Genomic DNA, 21,099 nt, shown 5'->3' with positions numbered 1-21,099 from the left:
CTGGGATGGGGTCCTTGTATCATATGAGTCATAAAGTCCTTTTTTTCCCTTAGATGTGAAGTGAGTCTCCATCACTTAAAACCTTGACTACTATGACACAGGAGGGGTCACATAGAGCCACACATGGCATCAACCCCATAGGAACACCACACAGAGATTAGTCCTGACATGACTTCCTCTAAGAAGGTCCCCTGACTCCATCCTCTCCTCTCCCAGGCAGATGCAAACCTCCCTCCAGGGGGTCTGGAGAGGCTGCTTCTGGTATCCATGTGGCCCTGAGCAAGCCACCTCCTCTCTCTCAGGCTCCATTCCCTCATCAATAAAGGGGGATGTAAAAACAGCAGCAGTGAAAGCGCAGCCCAGTGTTGCTGGAGAAGTCAGCAGCTGCTGTGGGGAGGCCATCCCGAGCTCACCCGCAAAATGGGACATGAAAATGGGCAAAGGGAAGGACAGTTCGTCCCTGGGGTCTGAGCCGTGCTGGTCACTGCTGTGGCTGCTTGTTCTCTGTTCAGGCTGCACGACCCCAGGCCTCTCGTGTTCTCAATGCAGCCGTGAGCTTCTCATTATAATTTTAAATGAGTGAAATTAGGCAATGTGCACAGGTCAGCTTCCCCTCCCAACATCAAGGAGAGAAACCTGTGCCTGAAGACAGTGGAGGGGAGGGAGGGAAGGGAGGGAGGGAAGGGAGGGAGAGAGGGAGAGACGGAGGAGCCTGGAAGGATGGAGCCAGTGTTGAAGGTGACTTCTCTCTGGGAGATGGGATTTCAGATGATTTTAATTTAATTCCTTATGCCTTTCTGTTTAGCTTTTGACCAATTGTCTATCGTGAAAGGTTCCTTTTCTAATCAGACCAAAAGTGAATTTTATTTTAAAGGAAAGAAGGAATTAAAAACAGAAGTAGCCTGGACTTCGAAGTTGGCAGGAGAGAAGAAGTTGGCCGCTGACCTAATAGAAGCAAGGTGGAGGGGATTTTCCTGCAAGGAACTCTAAGTCGTTGGCATTCTCGTTGTCCTTTGGAATTTCAGCTTGTCGCACTTTATCTAAAATGGCAGTGAACATGAGGTTTCCTTGCTAAGACTGTAAAGAAAGCAGTCTGCTAAACCCCAGTGCAGCTTGTGCCACAGAAATAGACAAGGCCCCCCAACTACGATTAGCAGAGTTTTCCAAGGATAAAGACTTCTCATGTGGAAAGAAAAGTTTTACCTAAATCTAGACTGCAGACACTGAGCCAGGAGCGCCAAAGCTCTCCACACCCGTTGCCATGCAGACATCACTAATAGATCACCGCACTCTGCCCACCAAGCCCAGGCAAAGCTTCACGATGCGTCTCAGGGAATCACTGCAGTGGATCGAGCTGAGCTGGCACAGGGATGAGAGCTGTTGGCCTCTCCAAAGCCTCAGGAGAGCACCAGACTGGAGGAGCAAGTGCTCAGCTGGGATGAGGCCAGGAGAACCAGAGCCAAAAGCAGGTGCACCTGCTTCACGCATCAGGGCAGGTGCTCTCGGACTAGAGCCCACATCAGGACCCCCTGGAGAGCTGGTAGACAGGTTTGCACACGGGTGCAGATCCAGCAGGTCGGGCTGGCTGAGAACCTGCATTTCTAACAAGTTCCCAGGGGACAAGGATGCTGCTAGCCCAGGACCCCTCTCTGAGAATCGCTGGAGGGGGGCAGGCAGAGCGGAGCGTTAGTTACTCAGTGATGGAGGTTGGTTAGAAGCCAGCGGTTCTAAACTGCATTCAAATCAGCTGAGGAACCTGCAGGACAATCCGCCCCCATCCCCTGCCCCTAGCCCGCAGACTTGGGGGTGGGGCCGACGTGGATATTTTTTTAAAACCTCCTCAAGGGGTTCAAATATGCACCTAGAATTGAAAACCACTGTTTTTCTAAAGTATTGGATTTCTATTTCCTTTACCTCTTGCTTCTTACAATATCTTTTATCCCTTTTATTTCTTTCTCTTTTTTTGGTATGAATTAGTTATAATTGTTCAAGGCTGTAACTTCAGCTCCGAAGACGAAGCTTGGTGGTGGGCACTTGACAATCCTTTGTTGAATGACTCGTTTGTCTGGTGAGTGATACAGGACTCCTGAGATGGGTCTCATAGGAGCTGCCCGATCCAATGCGGGCTGCTGAAATTACAACCAGCAAGTCCGGAGAAGCGCTGTTCGGTCTTGTAAATCTAGAATATGCTGTTGGTCCCAGAACAAGGTGGAAAAATCAGCCATATTGAAACCCTTATGAAAACAAATGTTATGAAAGGGAAAAGAAGAAATGGAGAGAAAGAAGAAGGAAGGAAAGAAAGAGGGAGGGAGGGAGGGAGGAAAGAAGGAAGGGAGGGCGGGAAGAAGGAGGGAGGGAGGGAGGGAGTTGGTTCCGGAGCATCCTCAGCTGTGTTTTAAAGTTATCACACAGCTACAGGCTGATCCCTCGGTTGAAATGCCCTCCCCTCCCTATGCCAACGTCCACACACTCCTACCTTCTCTTCATTCCCATGGCTGCCATTTTTCTAAGTCTGTTCCAGCCCTGTGCTAACCACACGCCCCATCTCCCCTTGTGCAATCGTCCCCACTCACTCACGTCCTCGGCATCGCTCTCAGCATCCCACAGGTGGGGAAAATGAAGCCCCCCCACAAGGCGACAGTGTGCGAGGCTGGGATTTAAAAGTCTCCTGCTTTGATTCTGAAGCCCAGTTTCTTTCTAGGCCAAAGGGAGTCCACGTTCCAGAAGCCAGTGCTCTTGGCCTCAGGGTGGAGCCTGCACTGAAGGTCCCCTCCCCCAGGAAGTCCCCATGATGTCATTCCAGGCCCTGTGGGAAAGGGACCGGGGCATGGGCTTTGGGCCGCCAGGATGGGAACCTGCTGCTGGCGGCAGGCGCGCGGAAGCTGCAGCGTGGGGACTGGACAACCGTCAGGCTTCCGGAGACCCTAATGCTGGCTGTGGGACTCTGGGCTGGGAGAGACGCTGCTCTGCCTTGGCTCCTTCTTTCTGCTCACCTGTGCTCCAGGAGCGCGGTGGGAAGCGAACTCCAAGGAGGCTGGAGGACAGGGCCAAGGTCCTTCTCACGGGAGTGTCCCCGGGCAGAGGAGGTGGGAGGAGGGGGCTGGCAAATTCCACAGGCCAGCCTGAGCCCACACATGATTGCAGGGCTATTTTTAAAAAGATCTCAGTCTCTGCACAAGGGCGGTGGCGTGGCAGGCCCCTCCTCCCATGGGGCATCGCCGCAGGCCGGGAGAAGCAGCCTGCTCCAGCCCAATCACAGCTTCTGAGATTGAGGCCTGGTTCTCTAAATAAGTAAATTAGCTCTGATACCCTTATTTGCCATCAACCTTATAAACCTAACGCAAACCAGATGGGCTCGCTTCCCGAGCCCCCCACGCCGTAAGGCCCAGCCTCCCCCCATCGGCCTTTGGCTAACTGGCTTCCTTCGCCCCTCCCTCCTAGACCCTTACACACTGCATCTGGAGCGCGGCCTGTGCGGGGCTTCCTGGGGTCGTCCCAGCCCTTCCTGGGAGGCAAGCTCAGGAGCTCAGCTCACGTTCAGGGGCAGCCCCGATGGCACCTTTTGTTCCTCTATCTCGTAATTTATTATTTTGTAATAAAAAAAAAGGCATTGATGATTTTCCTTCCCTATTGTCAAAAGTAGTGTTTTCACTTCTGAAACTTTAGGGGAAAAAAGAGATGCAAAAAGAAGAAAATGTCAAATAGCTTATCATCTCTCTGCAGAGACAGTCAACATTCTGGGAACCAGCCTTCCAGACTTTCATCCAGAGCAGAGGTCAGCAAAGTTTTTCTGTAAAAGGCCCGATAGAGAGTATTTGGGGCTGTGTGGGTCATACGGTCTCTGTCGCAATTACTGAATTCTGCAGTGCAAAACAGCCATTGACAGTAGTCAAGCAACGGATGGGCTGTGTACCAATAAAACTTTATTTAGCAAAAAAAAAAAAAAAAAACAGACATTGGGCCACATTTAGCCCATGAGCAATAATTTGCTGACCCCTGGTCTGGAGCAGTGCTGTACAATGGGAATAAAGTTGGAGCCACATAAGTAATTGAACACATTAGAAAAAATAAAAAGAAACAGACAAAATTAGCATTCCTAATCTATTTTATTTAGCCTAATATATATAAAATGTTACTGCAATGTGAAACATAATATAAAAAGATGTATCAGTGAGATGTTTTACATTTTGGGGGGCCCCGAGTCTTGTAAACCCGGATCTCATTCTATGCTTACAGCACATCTCAGCTGGATTAGCCGCATCTCGGATGCTCAATAGCCAGGTGGCTTGGGCCACTGTATTGGGCGGTGTGAGTCATTAGCAATAATGGGTACGTGAAGCATTCAAAAATGTCATTTTTTATTCATCAAAAGTTCAATGAGTTTGAAAATCAATGAATGTAATTTATCGTATTAACAGATTGAATAAGGAAAACCATAGGATAATCTTAATAGTTGCTGAGAAAGCACTTGACAAAATTCACCCTCCATTCAGGACCAAAAAGAAACTCTCAGAAAACTGGGAATACAAGGGCATTTCCTTAACGTAATAAAGGGAAGGGACCTACAAAAAACCTACAGTGAACATCAGACTTAATGGTACAAGGCTGAATGCTATTCCTCTAAGATCAGGAACAGGGTAAAGGTGTCCTCTCTCACCAGTCCTGGACATGTCATGCCACAGCAATAAGGCAAGAAAAAGAAATAAAGGGCATGTCGATTGAAAAGGAAGAAATAAAATTCTATTTGCAGTTGACATGATTATCTATTTGGAAAATCCCAAAGAATCTTTTAAAAAAACTTCTAGAGGGCTTGCCCCATGGCTGACTGGTTAAGTTTGTGCACTCCACTTCAGAGGCCCAGGGTTTTGCTGGTTTGGATCCTGGGCACAGACATGGCACCACTCATCAGGCCACGCTGAGGCGGTGTCCCACACAGCACAACCAGAGGCACTCACAACTGAAATACACACCTAGGTACTGGGGGGCTTTGCAGGGGAGAAGGAAAAACAAAGAAAAGATTGGCAACAGTTGTTAGCTCAAGTGCCAATCTTAAAAAAGAACTTCTAGAATAAATAAATACACTTAGCAAAGTCACAAGACACAAGATCAAGACGTATAAAGAACTCTGAAAACTCAACAATTTGACACATACCTCACACACAATCCAAAAAGTAACTCAAAATGGATCGTTAACCCAAAGGTAAGATGTAAAATTTTAAAGTTTCTAGGAAAAAAGTACTCTAAAATCTACATCACCTTGTGTTTGGCAATGGATGTTTACATACGGCATCAAAGGAACAACCATAAAAGCAGAAAATGAATCAATTGCACTTTATCAAAATTAAAAACATTTACTTTGTTAAAGACAATGCTAAAAGAATGAAAAGACAAGGAACAGACTTGAAGAAAATATTTGAAGTGATAGATCTGATGAAAGCACCTGTATTCTGCTGAGTGAAACTAGTCAGAGGGAGAAAGTCAAATCCCGTGTGATCTCACTCATAAGGAGAAGATAAAAACAGCGACAAAAAAACACCCAGCAATGGAGATTGGATTGGTGGTTACCACAGGGGAAGGGGGGAGGGCAAAAGGGGTGATTAGGCTCACCTGTGAGGGGATGGGCTGTAATCGGTTTTTGGGCAGTGAACATGATGTCATCTACACAGAATTCAAAATATATTACAATGCACATCTGAATGCTAAAAAAAAAAAAAAAAATTTGACCATTTTCAGTTAGAGATGATAATAAAATTGAGAGACATGCCAAAAAAAAAAAGCACCTTTCTCTAGAATATGTAAAGAACTCTTAAAACTCAACAATAAGAAAACAAACAAACCAATCGAAAAATGGGCAAAAGATCTAAACAGATACTTCACCAAAGAAGATATATGGGTGGAAAACAAGCACATGAAACAAATCATCATTTGTCAATAGGGATATGCAAATTAAAACCACAATGAGATGTCACTCCGTGCCTATTGGAACGGCTAAAATCCAAAAACCTGGGAGAAGTTCCCATTCCTTGCTGGCACCACAAAATGGTAGGGTCCCCTTGGAAGACAGTTGGCCGTTTTGTATAAAGTTCAACATACATTCACTCTACAGCCCGGCGGGCCTACCCCCACGTGTTTATCAAGTGAAATGAAAACACATGTTCACACAAAATTGTCCATGTGGCTGTTCATAGCAGCTTTATTTACCAAAAACTGGAAGCAACCAAGATGTCCTTCAACAGGGGAACAGATAAAGGACGTGTGGTCCGTCCACACAGCGGATCAGCGCTCGGCAGTACAAAGGAATGTGCTGCTGATTCATGCAACAACAAGAATTAATCTTAAACATATTTTACAAAGTTAAAGAAATCAGATCCAAAAGGCTGCACATTATATATTCCATTTATATGACAGTCTGGAAAAGGAAAAGTTATAGGATGGAAAACAGATAAGTGGTTGCCAGGAACTGGGGAAAGGCAGAGTAATTAATTACAAAGGGGACGCACACAGGGATGAGGGCGTTCGTTGGAACTGTTCTGTGTGGCCCTGGGGGATGCATCAGATGAAAGACATCAACGGAAAATGGGTGAGATCTGAATGAAGCCTGCAGTTTAGGGAGTAGTAATGGACAGTGTAATTCCTCAGTTTTGACAACGCCCCATGTCTGTGGAAGATGGAAGATGACACCATGAGGAGAAACAGGGTGAACAGTACACAGGAACTCCCTGTACTATCTTTGCAGCTTCTCTGTAAATCCAAAATTATTCCAAAACAGAAAGTTTTTTTTAAACCAATGAGGTGTGTTAGTCGTGCCCTTCATTGTCCAACGTCCACGTCAACCTAGAGCATTTTGGTTTTCAGCGAGTTGCCGCAGGTCTCAGCCCCTGTTCTCGTCCATGCCTGGCAGCAAGGCTCGAGGGTTGAGGTGCAGAAGCGTGGAACCAGGACAGACCTGATCCTCCCCATCTGCAGGGAGGACCCAAGAGGCCCAGAGAAGGGAAGGGACTTGCCCGATGTCACAGAGGATGTAGGATCCAGTTCCTGGCTGGTCTCCCCTCCCTCCCCCATAAGGTGTTCGCTAACCACCTGTGTTTAACATGCTGGGTTGGTCTCATACGGCGTTTCCAAAGGGGATGTGGTGGTAACCAGTGTCCTTCACCCAACCTTTCTGGTTCTCCTTCCTGTGGCACACAGAGGGTAGGGTTGCACTTCTGCCCCTTGCGGTTGGAGGGGCCATGTGACTAGTTCTGGTCAATAACTTTTGAGCCCAAGTGACATGTGTCGTTCCAAGCCAGAACACCTAAGCAGAGGTGTGAGACCCTCCAGAGCTCCCACTTCCCCTTGGCGGTGGCGGCTCTGTCAGTCCGAGGCGCTGAGTGACCACAATGAGAAGAGCCCATCCTGTCCTGCTCTGGGCACATGGGGTGAGTGAGAGATGAGCCTTGTAGGTCTCCAGTTTAAATTTGGGGGTTACTTATTATTGCAGCAGAAACTAGCTTATCCCAACCAATATGGCAAGAGCGGGATGCCCCTCCATGTTCAGTCCAAAAAATAAGGAGCAGGCGTCCCAGGGTAAATAGGCTTGGACAAATCGGATTAAACACTCTCAGCACCCGTTCTTCCCCCATTCTGTGTACAGTGGGCCCAATCCTGGGTAGGGACAGGGCGAGTAATGTCAGCAGCCAACAGCCGCAATGGCTGTGACCCTAAGTCGGGAGAGAGCCGTGCCTCACCTGCTCCCAGGTTCCTCCAGGCAGTGATAACGGTGAATCAGACAACAGGGAGACACGACCCAAGGATTTACTGTTGACGCCGACACCAACCACGGCCAGTGGAAGAGACGGGAGGTCCACAACGTCACCAGAGCTCCCTGAGCTTGTCCCTCCCCTGGGACCCAACCCCAGCTTCATGGGGAGGCTCCGGGGACCCCACGTATGTCTCCCCTCTAATTCCCATCCGCATCCTTGCCCTGTGGGTTTGTCAGTCAAACGCCAGAGCCACGAGGTGAGCTGGGGTTACGTTGGAGGTGCAGGGCGGCAGGGGTTTCAGAGTTTGCTGAGCCCCGAGCTCCACTGGCAGGACTCCCATGGGACCTGGCGCCCCTCACCGCGCAGCCGAGAGATTCGGAACCTGGTCTTCCTCAGTCCCGTTCCGATCCTCTCTGGAGGGACCTGCCGTCCGCACGGTTTCTTCTGAATTCACAAAAATAACTTGTGACCAACTCTTTTCTTTTCTCCTGACTCATCCTGAGACTTCCCTCACCCTAGAGACCCCTCTGACGAATGTTATCGCCTCCACTCACGGATTTAAAGTTTACCGGATGCTGGGCTTCTGGGAACCCACTTCAGTGAGACGACACAGGACTCCGCAGTAGGGAGATGAGAGTAAAGCGTGCAGCTTGCTCAGGCTCATTGGACCACGAAATGGTTTTGTCCACAAAGCTTCTTACGGGATTCGAAGGTGTGGTGTGAGGCCTTCCTCACTGAGCTCTCCAGCTGCCCTCTAGGTGGGTCTCGTTGTCAGTCCCATTTTGCAGATGAGAAAATCGAGACCTAGAGAAGGTAAGAGACTGGGTTTGTTCAAGCCCATGTGTGAGTAAATGGGAGCTGGATTCCAACCCAGGCAGCCAGGCTCCACGGCCCACTTGGGTCCTAGCCCACCTGCCCCTTTGGGGCCCTGTCCCAGGCTTGGAGTGTGCAGCCCAGCCCTGCAGGGAGCTTTCAGCCACCGGGGCCCCCCTCCTGCCCTCAGCTGCCCAGTTCCAGCAGCCCCAGACCAGGTCACCCCGTCCCTGGATGCTCTCAGACCCTGCCCAGCACAAGGCTCGCATCCCCAGGCCTGAGTGGCCCCTGGGCCCTGAGCACCCCCACCTCCAAGATGCCTGAACCCCAGAGCCTAGAGCTTGTCCTTCTGGCCAGGAGGGAGCCACAACTACCAAGACTCACCCAGGGCTCCTGAGGGTCCAGACACCCCAGGAAACTGGCCTGATGTCAAACTTGATGGAGGCCTCATGGGAAAATGAGCCAGAGCCGGGTCTTCCAGCAGAATGGCCAGAGGTCCCACTCCTGGCAGCATCTCTGGGGCTGCAGTCTCCCTGGGGGCTGCTGAAAGGCTGCAGGTGGCAGGCGGGCTCTGCGTAGGAGCCTGGCCTCCAGGCTGCAGCTTGACTTGGGCTTGTCAAGTCCATGGGCAGCCTGGCCCTCTGTGTTTGCTCCAAGTCCTAAGAGCCTTCTGTGCTCCTGGCAGCCTTTTGTGTCCTGGTAAGGCTGTGGCTTCATCTGGGACCCAGAACTATTCCTGGGCCATGAGCACCCCAGGGGAGCCCCATTCCTGCTCCCCCCCCCCACCCCCGCTCCCCTGCAAACCTGCAAGAACCCTCAATAGTCGCCCTGGCAGTGGCCTGCCCGGGGGGTGGGGGTGCGACAACACAAGAATGTGACACTCACTTCCCTCTGCATGAGAAAGACCCCTACCAGCCCTATTCTAGAATCACAGCATCACGAGGGGGAGAGGAGAGATGGGGGGGGGGGGGGGCGGGAGGCCTGAGCTGACAAAAGGAGATGGAATTCTCCAGACAGAGAAAAGCTAGAAGTGAGCTTAACTTTTCCTTAATGGTAAAATGGGGCAAAAGGTGGTCCTTCCCCTGGAGGGGTATTACGGAGACAAACGAGGTCATGAATACACAGCTCTTGGAAGAACAGGGGGCACCTGATCATTGTCACATTGATACAATGTAGGTAGGATTACCATTCATATTAACAACAATTCTAATAATAGTGACATACTAACCACACGCCCACACAGTGCCTGCACCAGGCACAGCCCTAAATACTTTCACAAGTGCCTCTCCCTTAATCCGCAACTTCAAATGAGGAAACTGAGGCTCCCAAGGCTGAGGCCCTTGCTCAGGGTCACGCTGCCGGCCGGCCTGGTCCTCCCCTGCCCCCTCTGCTCCCATCGCTGCCTCTTGACTGTTACACAACTTTGCGATGTGGAGGAGGAGGAATTTAGGAGAAATTCAGCCTCTCCACCTCCAACATCTGTCCACATCCTGTGGGAGGCCGAGGAGGACATTTGGGGAGAAGGCAGCAGGCGGATGCCCTGAGTCAGCTTCCCCGGGACTCGAGCCCCATCCACTTGCCGCCGTCTGACCTCGGGTGGTGGCTCAAACGCCCCCAGACTCAGTTTCCACCTCTTGCTCACAATGGAAGATGAGGCCCGTTTCAAGGATTAAGAGTTTGGACAAAGAGCGCTTAGCCCATGTAGTAGGCTAATGGTGGGCCCCCAAAGTATATGTCCACGTCCTAACCCCGGAACCTGTGGATGTGACCTTATTTGGAAAAAGGGTCTTTGCGGATGTGATTAAGTTAAGGGTCTTGAGATGAGATCATCCTGGAATATCTGAGTGGACCCTAAATCCAATGACAGGTGTTCTAAGAAGAGAAGGACAGAGGGAGATTGGAGACAGAGATGCACAGAAGACAAGGCACGTGAAGATGGAGACAGACACTGGAGTGATGCAGCCACAAGCCAAGGACACCTGCAGCCCCCAGGAGCTGGAAGAGGCAGGAAGCGTCCTCCCCTAGAGCCTTTGGAGGGAGCGCGGCCCGACCGACACCTTGATTCCAGACCTCCGCCTTCCAGAGCTGTGAGAGGATGCATTTCTGTCATTGTAAGGCCCCCGTTTTGTTACAGCAGCTGCAGGAACCGTGGGCTGCCGGTCCCCAGCATGCGGTTCATGCCCAGTGAGTGGCAGCTGCTCTTGCTTCAACAAAGTGTGCCCCGAGGACCTGCCATGGACCCCTGGTCTGGCCTGGGGACACAGCGGTGAACACCGGCAGCATCATCACTAATAACATTGCCCAACCATCACTCCCATCCGTCCTCGGGCCTTTTTACGGAACTGCCTCGTGGCTGCGGGTAAGACAGCAGACCTTAATCCTGGTCCACCAGGTCGAGGGGGAACTCCGAGGCCCCACGCTTCAGAGTTAGGACTCCGAGCTGCCAGTTCGGACTAGACAGCTGGGGGAAGCTGAGACCCTCCAGATCACCAGACCTCGAGATGTTCCACAGCGAGGAGGAAACCGGGGCAGAAGGGTGACTGGGCTCCCGGCCCCGTTTCCACAGGAACCCTGCAGGTGCTCGCAGCCCTCGAACAGAACTCGAGCCAGGCTGTTGGAGCCCGTGACTCCGCCTCCCGGGCCTCAGCATCCTCATCTGTAAAATGGGCTCGTTGGGAGCACTTCTCAGACAGAGGGCCTGCACGTTGGATAATAAACAGTAGCGATTATTGTATCAGATTTTACGGCCCTAGTACCTTCTAACCGACCGCGTGTTTTACTCATTTACTACGTTTTTCTGTCTGTTCTACCACCAGAGCATAAACTCCGACGGGCAGGATTTTTGTCTGATTTTTTTCCCACTGGAATATTTCTAAGCGCCTGGAACAGAGCTGGGCCCACAGTAGATGTTGAATAACTATTTCTTGAACAAATTATTAGAGCCCCCTGCCCCTCGTAGGTAATTCAAAATAAAGACGATGAAAATGTTAGCTGACGGTGAGTAACTTCCTTCTGGATATTCTGGTTGTGGTCTTGCAGAAAGCGCATTGAAATAGAACTTTCCTTGTTTCTCTGGGGTCTCTGATTTCCTGACGTCTCCAGTCCGGAGAGGCGACCTAGGAGCCCCTCCCTCACACTGCGGCTCCCCACTCTGTCTGCATCGAGGAACCCGCCCCACCCTGAGCCCACATTCCCAGCGCCCAGAACAAGACTGCTCCTCCCCCACAGGAACTGCCCCTCTGCAAGGACCCATCCTGATCCCCAATGAAGGGTCCACTGGGTTTCCCCCTGGAGAAGAATGGAATCAACCCTCATGGATCTGAGCCCTGTGATCACAAGATGACTTCATGGGGGCTGCCCCAGGAGTGACCGAGTCCTCCCGCGGGCCGCCCGCCACCGAGCCTGGCGTGATTTAATCCATCCCACATGGAGCCCTGGCAGGCGCTGACCTTTGCCCATTAACCCCCAGGCCCAGCTGCCCTGGTGAGCACTCCCGTCTGTCCCCATAACCTCGCGACATCCTTCAGCCGGCCTCGTGCGGGCCGCCGAGATGGCCGATAACACCGCGGCCGCCGGGGGTCAGGGCAGCGGGGCTCGGCTGACAGCCCCCACTGCCTGTGAAACACAGGACCCAGGACCCGGGCCCCGGGAACGGATGCCGCGCTGAGACGCCTCGCTCTGGAAACCCAGAGGGAGGAACAGAGGCCAGGCAGGATCCGAGACTGTCCTGGCAGCCAGTGGCCAAGCCCGCCCCAGAGAAGCTTTTCACGCGGCCCAGGAAAGCGCCGAGGCCTTGGGACTCAGCTGAAAGGAAACAGCCGGGGTGCTTGCCTTGTTGGGTATTTTCAGACACAAGTTGTGAAATTGGACCCAGGGTCGTAGGGGAGAGCCTCAGGGGGCAAGGCCACAGCGTGCGGTCCCCAGGAAGTAGGGGACCCTAACACTCTTGTGCATGAAGTTGGGCGCCACATCGAGGGGACTCTGGGGGCTCATCCGGGAGGTGACGTGTGAACACAGACTCGGCTTCCTGGATGAGAACAGACCCCTCCCGGGAGGCTCCGATTCAGCCAGGCCTGGGTCCAATCCCAGCTCCACCACCTCCTAACTCAGCGACCTTGGGCTAGTGGCATATCCTCTCGCGGCCTCAGTTTCCTGCTCCGTACAATGGGGGAAATGGGTGGCAATCCAGGGAGATGATGCTCCTAGAATGTCCGAGCACGGGAGCTAACAGCCAGCCCTGGGTCAGTCCACAGCGTCTCCCGCTCTTCCCGGCCTCGGCGTTGGGTTCCCCCCGGCCACCGGCATCTCCTCACCAGGAAGGCGGGAGAGTCAGGACACCATACTTCATGCCCAGCCCAGGCCTCGATCTCTGCAGGTGAGCCTTGATTCCCACGCGCTGCAGGACTGAGGTCTCCATCCCAGCCCTGGCCCAACTCCCCGTCTGGGCCCTGGCTTCCCTCCAGTAAACACGGGGTCACCCCACGTGTCCTCTGAGCCTCTTCCACCCCGAGATGACCCCATGTGTGACCCTCCTCTGTCCTTTCCGGGGAAACTCAGATCTGGAGGGAAAAGAGCATGTCGCCCAGGTATGACTCAAAGCTCCCTCGTGTCCTTGAACGTGGTGGGGGTGCCGTCTCGGGGTGAGGAGTGCCCGCCTCTGGGAGCCCCAGTGTCCTCACCAGCGCACCAGGCTGGTCACCGAGACTGGGGCAAACACAGGCCCACTGAGTCAGAGACTCGGAGAGTGGGGCCTGCAATCCGAGAAGCTGTGCTTTAGGGATCGGAACACCGTGGGGGGTCAGGACCCCCGTCCCGGATGTCTGCTATTATCATTATAACACATGGGGTTTTCTCTTTCTCTATATATTTATAACATGCTTAGCAACAGCAAATATATATGTGCTTAAGTATGTATATGAATACATACCTATAAATATAAACATATACAGGAATATATATATATTCACAAATCCAGTATTCATAAGATTTCTTGATAGAAACGTTCTCTTCTCTAGCAATTCAATTTGTGAGTAGAATTTTCAAAACTGCTGACCAGCAATGTTGTTTTTCAGAAGCAACTTATTCATTTCTCCTTGCTTCTCCGTAATGCTCTATTGAAGTACCAAATACCCATAGAGGAGCTCATTAGTCACAAGTGTGTGGATGGATGAATTCTCACCAAGCGAACATGCCCGTGGACCCAGCCCCCAGACCAGGAAACAGACGGTGGCCCATCCCCCGCCAAAGCTGCCCTCGGCCCCTCCTGGTCGTGCTGCCCAGCGGGAACCACCATCCTGGCTCTAACGGCCTCATTTTTGCCCTCCCATCATATTGCATTCAAACAAGAAAAGCGTAAAGAAGTCCATCGATGTTCTGACTTTCCCCGCAGGACCGTTCAGACGCGGCTATAACATCTGCTATAATGTTACCGCCAAAGAAAACGTCTGTCTCCGCTTTGCTGGGCCCCCACCCTGTCCTTGTGACCAAGGGGCCCCGCTCCAGGCGGCCCCTCCCTCTCCTCTGCCTGTGCTCTATATGCCCAGATCCCCCCTCCATTTATTTGGGGACCCCCGTCCTGATCAAGAAGGATATGAGCCAGGGTTCAAGTCCCATCTCCACCACTCAGTGGCCAGCTGCCTCGGCACATCACAGCTTCTCTGGGCCTCAGTTTCCTCATCTGCAAAATGGGCATCATAATAGGAAAATTAAATGAGCCGTTGTGCACCCAGCCCCCCTCAGAGGGGACCCCGGGGCCTCCCGTGGGCCCTGGGAGCTGAGGCTTGGGCACCTGCTCGGAGCCCTGGCTCCCTCGACTACCACGGGCTTGATGACAATTACCCTCACAGGGTTACAGGGATGAATGATATTTGCAAAGGGTCTGGCGCGTAGTGAATGAGTCTTGTGTCACTGTGATTATTTATAAATTTTTTATTATTATCATCATCTACCTGGCTGAGGCGGGTGGGGGTCACCCACAGGGCAGCGGGGGAGGTCTGGCCCCCTGGCTGCCTCCCTCCACCTGAGAGATAAAGCCCAACACAGGCCGTCTGGGCCGGGATCTGTCAGTCGAAGCCTCTAGGAGAGCAGATGTGTCATCGGTCAGAGGCCAGCTCCCCAGGCTGCCGATAACCCGGAGACCCCTCAGGGATGGAGCTCACCCACGGAGTCGTGGAGGCTCTGGGATCCCATGGGGCACCCCCTGTGTGGGAGCCTTCAGCCCTGCCCTCCCCCATTTCCACTTCCCCTCCCCGCCTTCAGCAGGACCCCCCCCCCCCCCAGGAACAAGGAGATGCTCAATCATGCTTGTCTGATGATGGAGCCAAAGGGATGCTGGGTCCCCTCGGCCATCGGCCCATATAAATCACCTGCTCCCAAGAGAACCCCACCTTCCCTCTTTCAAGGACACTGGCCCCTGGGAGTTCGCCTGTCTTTTCAGATCGGCTGAATCACTAACCACTTGCTCCTGGGAGTTCTTCCACCAGGGAGCAAGGATGTGCATCTACCACTGCCCATCTCTACGTTATTTAAGATGCAAGAAATAGTCTGGACACAATAGAAGTCTTATCGTAATGGTGATGATGCTGCTAATCTTGCCCACTGCCTAATGGAGGGGCCAAGAGGCCAACAACGATGAGCTTAAAAAAAGACATGGTGTTGTTTGGTTTAATTACCTTCCTCCTCCAGGTCCCTGGGCACAAGGGACACGTGCACCACCTGCCCTGCCACTCCACAGGTGAGCAGCTTTACCATTTGCAACAACAAAGTCTCACTAAGAGCCGGAGGGACCAGGCAGGTACAGGACAGGGGGCCAGAGAGAGGAGCGAGGGGGTCTCGAGGCCCTAGCTGGGGGAAGAGGGGGGCTGCAGCTGCAGCTGGTTTGACTAATGGACGGGCCCCTGCTTCGACAGGGCTCGCAGGCACCAGGCCAGATAAATGCATCGCCTGTCCAGGCCATTTTTCCTCTGCTATCTCTTGTTGAGGCCATGCTAACACCCCGTCAGCCAGCCAAGTGATGGATGGCCTGGGGAGGCCGCCGGCCCCCACCTCCTCCTGCTGACCCTCCAAGGGGCTGTTCAGAAGCCGCCTGCTAATCTTCAAGATTGGTTCTCTTTGGGGTGAAAAGAGAACACCCTAGATTGGGGCATCACACACCTCTGCTCACGCGCGCGTGCACACACACACACAAATGCACAATGGTCTGAAATCAGCCAACTTTTACGGTTTGCCACTCAGCAAGCCCGGCTCCAAGGAACTCGCTGGCAATCACACAGCCAGACATCTAGCTTATTCCTAACCCTTGGCGAGTCTTTATGGGGTCAGGCTCAAGTTCTGAAGGGGCCAAGGAGCCAACGGGGCAATTTGGGACGAGGAGATAAGCTGACCACCACCCCCGGGGACAGGCAGGATGACTCAGACCCACTGTTTCCTGGGGACAGCTAGCCAGTGATCCCTGTCCCCCCAAAATCCTTAGGGGCAGCCAGAAATAGCAGCGTGGTTATGAAGCCTTACGCCAAACACCCCACCTTCTAGCCATAAACTTCCCGTGAAGCAGGAGCCTCGTGCGACCCGGCTATGCAATGAATGTGCAAGCATCTCAGGGGCCAGCCAGATAAACAGCGGGCTCTCCGTCTGTCCCGGCCTCCCCTCGGTCTCAGTCCCCACCCCGCAGCCCCGGCTGTCTCCGGGGAAATGACAAACACCGGATAGAACCCACGAGACCCCGGGGTCCGGATGCCCACCATCCAGCACTGTTTATGTTTGAGGCCGTCCTGGAAGACAAATGTGAGAACGCCTTTCCAGAACATGGTGGCCCCGCGAGGTCCAGCCGGGTGCCAGGGAAGCCACACAATAGGGCCAATGAGTCGAGGAAGGATAGGGTTGGGCACAGCGCAGGCACGGGGGACGGAGTGGGGCAGAGCCTGTCCTTCCCTCCGCTTCTGTCCAGATGCTGCAGAAAGGCACCGGCCTCGAGTCCCCGCCTGGCCCCGCCTCGTTTGACCTCACCCCTCGGCCCACCAAGTCATGTAGCCAAATCCAGGTTCACTGTGGCCCTAAAAACACCGAGTTTTGGGCAGTGGACGTTCAAGATGGACACGCAAACATCTCCTTATGAGGGTGGACAGAGCTTTTATTTTATTCCGGCTCAAACACTGTTGTTCCTTCAGAGGCGGGAAAAGGGAGCTCTCTAAACACATGGCGCTCCTTAAGGAAGACACTGACCTTTTTATCCACAGGAATCACAAGGCACTCAGTTCCCCAGGGTCTCCAAGAGAATCAGACTCCTCGCCGATGTCACTGTGCCCAGGCTCACATATATATAAATTTTTTTTTTTTTTTTGAGAAAGATTAGCCCTGAGCTAACTACTGCCAGTCCTCCTCTTTTTGCTGAGGAAGACTGGCCCTGAGCTCACATCCGTGCCCATCTTCCTCTACTTTATACGTGGGATGCCTACCACAGCATGGTGTGCCAAGTGGTGCCATGTCCACACCCGGGATCCGAACCGGCAAACCCCGGGCCGCTGAAGTGGAACACGCAAACTTAACCGCTGCCCCATCGGGCCGGCCCCTCACATTTTTAAAAGAACCAAATTTCTTGAGATATCAACTCAGAAAAAAAAGGCAGCCGATCAACATTTATTAAGACTGCACCCTGTGCAATGCTGCCGGTTAAAACTCGCCAACCCCCAAGGGCACGGCTGGCTGCGTTGGTGCGCCAGGAAAGCTCGTCCTGGATTTTCAGAAGCCTCGCTTTTGGGGGCGGTCTTGAGATCTTGTGTTTTGAGGAAGGGTTCTGCCTTTTTATTAGCTATGTGACTGCCGGCGAGTGATCTGGTCCCCCTCTGCCGGGTCTTCTCGGCTGCAGGAGGTAATAACAGTGCCTTCCTCCCTCGGGGGTGGTTGTGAAAACTCACTGAGAAGATGCGAATAAACCTCTCATAACCGTGCTCTGGGCCTCATAAGTCTGCATGGGAGCCTGGGCGGGTCGAGCTGTGCCTAACGAGATCCTCCAAATGAGAGTCCGTTTCTCTCGCTCACAAACCTTTAAGCTCTGCTCTGCAAAGTCCGCAGTGGCCAGGGTCCCTCCACCCTGCTGTTCCGCATCACTCATGTCCTCATCCGCAGGGTCCAGAGAGCTCGCCATCCATGCACAGTGCACCCCGAGGGGAGGGATAAAGGGACACCAGGCAGATCCAGAACTGCATCACCACCACCCCTTGGCCAGCGCTTGGTCACCTGGCAAATGGAGTTTTGATTTTGAGCCGTCGTTTCCCTTGCTTAAGTTGGGCTGTCACTATATTCAAGGAGGGGAAAACGGGTATCAGGAGCTAACGCAGTCTCGGCCACACTCCTATGCAGTAAGTACTGTTATGTCAGTTTCACGGATGACAACGCTGAGGCTCAGAGACATGACGTCAGTTGCTCCAACACTCATCGCTTCTGAAAACCAGCCTTACCCACTGGTCTCCACCACCTCCTAAGCCGAGGCTAGAGGGGGTGTGTTCCCCCCACCAACACGTATAATATAGTAGAACCAGCAGCGTGGTCGTTTGGGGGCAGGGCGGGCAGCAGGAAGCACAGGTGAGCCGATATCCCAATGTCATCCAGGCCTCCCAGGAGGAGACCTCAGCCTCCGAGGCAGAGGCCGGGGGCAGGGCCTTCTCAGGAATGCGGCTGCTCGGAGGCGGAGGCACACAGGCAGGCCTTCTCCACCCAGGTCATTTTTTTCACCGTCTCAAGGGATTAAGATAGCAGAGAGGGAGCCCCTCCCTGGAGAGGCCGGCTGCCCCCATCCTGCTCCACCTGCGAGCTCTCCTCCCCCAGCCTTGCTCTGCCATGTCCAGTGGGGCAGGGGCCCATGGGCACTGACTCTCTGCTCCTGCTCCTCCCTCTAATGAGCCGACACCGGCTGGGGGCTCCTCGTGCGCCCCACACAATGCCAGCTCTCCACGGGTGTCATCACCCCACAATGACCGGCAGCAGCCCCCGGAGGCAGAGACGGTGATATCCCCTCCCCATGAGGCAGGTAAGGCACAGACGCATGAATCAACCTGCCCCAGGTGACTTGGGGGCCCAGGAGGGGCTCAGAACCCAGGTGGAGCTGGGCATCATTACACCAGCCGGGTGGCACACGGAGCCGCTGACCTCTCAGGCTGGGCAAAGTTCGACGTAACACAGCTCGGGACGACCTCTCCATGGAGGCCTCCACCAGTATCTTCCACGTGGGAATTCTGGAGCCACCCACGGACAGGCCTCGGAATCCAAGAGAATCCAGATTCCAAAAGAATATTGGCACCACGCGGGGCGTTTGGCTTGACAGCCTGTGAGCAAATCTCGGCTCTCCTGCCCGTCCTGGCTGTGCTGCCTCTGCTAAGACACATCACCAACCCCAGCCTCAGTGTCCTCGTCTGTAACGTGGGGAGAAGAGTGACCGCCAGTTGGGGCTGTCGGGAGGAAGTTGTCTCATGAGTAGTGACAGCGGCTTGCATCACTGGCCTTATTTATACTTTTCTTTGCACTTGAAATGAGATCAAAATTTAGGATAATTAAATGCAAGGAAAAAGGGAGGGAGGAAAATCTACACATTAAAAGAAACTTAGAATGGATTGTAGCCAATCGGAAAAGAAACCACGGCCGTCACATTGACCGCACGCCCTTTCGTGTCCCTGGTGATGGCAGAACCGGATAAATGTGTCACCAGCAAAAAAGAAACACGATTAACGTTTTAAAACCTTCCGAAATGTGAAAGCATGGTTCGTGTCCTCAGAGAAGCTGATCTGGACACAAATAGCCCGAACCTGGAGAGAGGCGGCAGGGGGACGCTGGGGCCAGCCCTGGAGTCGCAGTTCCCACACTGTTAGCGCCTCCAACAGAAAGGTGTGTGTCCCAGGGGGACTCATGGGGCCGCTGAACCTCAGGGGAGCCCTGAGTTCGAGTCACACCGCTCGCCAGTGGTGATCGGAGATTGCATGCGCAGCGTGCCTGGCTCCAGAGCACTCTGATCCCATGATGACAAAGGTGCTAGACTGTGTGCAGGGACTGCCGATGGCACACAGAGACGCAGAGCCTGAGACAAGGGTCTGAGAGCAAGTGGTTTATCTGGGGAGAACAGCAGCAGGGGGTGGAGAAGGAGCCTCCCGGCTTCCACAGAGCAGGAGGCTGCATGCGCACGGGGCTCCGTCCCCGGGGCGGTCCATCCGAGGGGTGAGGGAGCTGAGGGACACATCCACCGGCTCCCTCCCATCTGGGGCTCGGGTAGCTCCCGGGAGCCTCCGCCCGCCCCCCCGAAGTGGTCCGCCCTGTGGGTGGGCTTCCTCTGAGCCCCAGGCAGAGCCTCCGGGTCCCGAGACAGCAGGGCAGCAGGCCGCTCAGGAGCCTCGGGGGCCGAGGGGATGCAGGCAGGGCTGCCACGCATGAGCCCACACGTGTCTGCACTTAACATGTGTCTGCGCCTGCCCCTCTCGCTGTTTCCCTTCCTACCCCTTGTCTAGATCTTTCTCAGTTTTAAGCAATAGCCTTGACAACAAGAAAAGAGCAACAAAAGTCATGGTGAATTTTTTTAAAGAGCCAGAAAGGTTTGCCCAACATTTCTCCCCAGAGGAGTGAGCTCTGCAGGGTCGCGGGCAGGGGGCCTGGCCGTGGCTTCCTTCCAACCAGGTCCCTGCCTCCTCGGACACCTGGGGCCCATCAGGTGACACGTCATTAAATATTTGAACAACTAGCGGTGTCCGTCAGCAGCCTGAGGCCACCGCTGCCCGGCTGTGATGACCCTGACGGGCCCCTTTTCGATAGGAACTCTTCACTTCTTTGTGGTCAGTATTGGACGGGGCCCGGGATGGGAGCTGACCTCTTCCGTTCTGGTACATTCGAATGACTATTAAAATGTTGTCCATGGTGAGGAGGCACCCATGATACATTGAGCCCCAGGGCTGTGAGGGGACCCGGGGTCTCCGCCTGGAGACACGAGCTGCCTTCTGCTCCCACGCCCCAGCCGACCTCAGGGTGCTCCAGGGCTGCAAGTCTCCAGCCCTCTCGATGACCAACCATCAAACGTCACCCGTCCATCCACGTCTCCTGCCTCTGGTCCCAGGTCACACAGACAGGCACAGGGCAAAGTGGCATTAAGGAGTTTGTGTCCCCACTCCTCTCTCTCTTACCTGTTTTTTCTTGCTGCCCTTCAAATGCTGAGCCTCTCGCTGTCTCCATGACTCTCGAGAAAGAACTAGCCACCCATCATGCACACCCCGTGGGGATCAGGTGGGACAGAGGGTGACTGCCTGGAGTCTTTAAGCAGGGCAGGGATAGGTGTGGCAAAGTCTGTTAAAGCCGAGCACACGCCCGCCCTGTGCCCAGCCTACCGCGCCCTCCTGGGGACACACCCAGCACAAGCACGTTTGCACCGTCACAAAACTCTGTGTGCAAGAATGCTCACGGCAGCTCTATCTGTAAGAGCAAAGCACTGGAACCACCGATGCTCCTCCCAGGACTGCAGGACAGATAAGCCGACGGGCTGCGCTCCTGACGCGGGCTACTCTACACCCAACCC

The 21,099-nt window shown here is 53.6% G+C and overlaps 1 long non-coding RNA gene across 1 annotated transcript; it reads right to left on the bottom strand.

Moving 5' to 3' along the window:
* Positions 1-9,683: 9,683 nt before the first annotated feature.
* On the bottom strand, positions 9,684-20,841 carry LOC138923400 (uncharacterized). The gene is made up of 3 exons (XR_011436951.1): positions 20,711-20,841; positions 13,483-14,232; positions 9,684-11,253 (listed from the first exon to the last, which is right to left on the bottom strand). It is a non-coding gene; the product is annotated as an uncharacterized lncRNA (long non-coding RNA).
* Positions 20,842-21,099: the final 258 nt, after the last annotated feature.

This window comes from Equus caballus, chromosome 3, assembly GCF_041296265.1.
Source record: "Equus caballus isolate H_3958 breed thoroughbred chromosome 3, TB-T2T, whole genome shotgun sequence".
NCBI lineage: Eukaryota > Metazoa > Chordata > Mammalia > Perissodactyla > Equidae > Equus > Equus caballus.
This window is presented reverse-complemented; position numbering and strand designations above follow the sequence as displayed.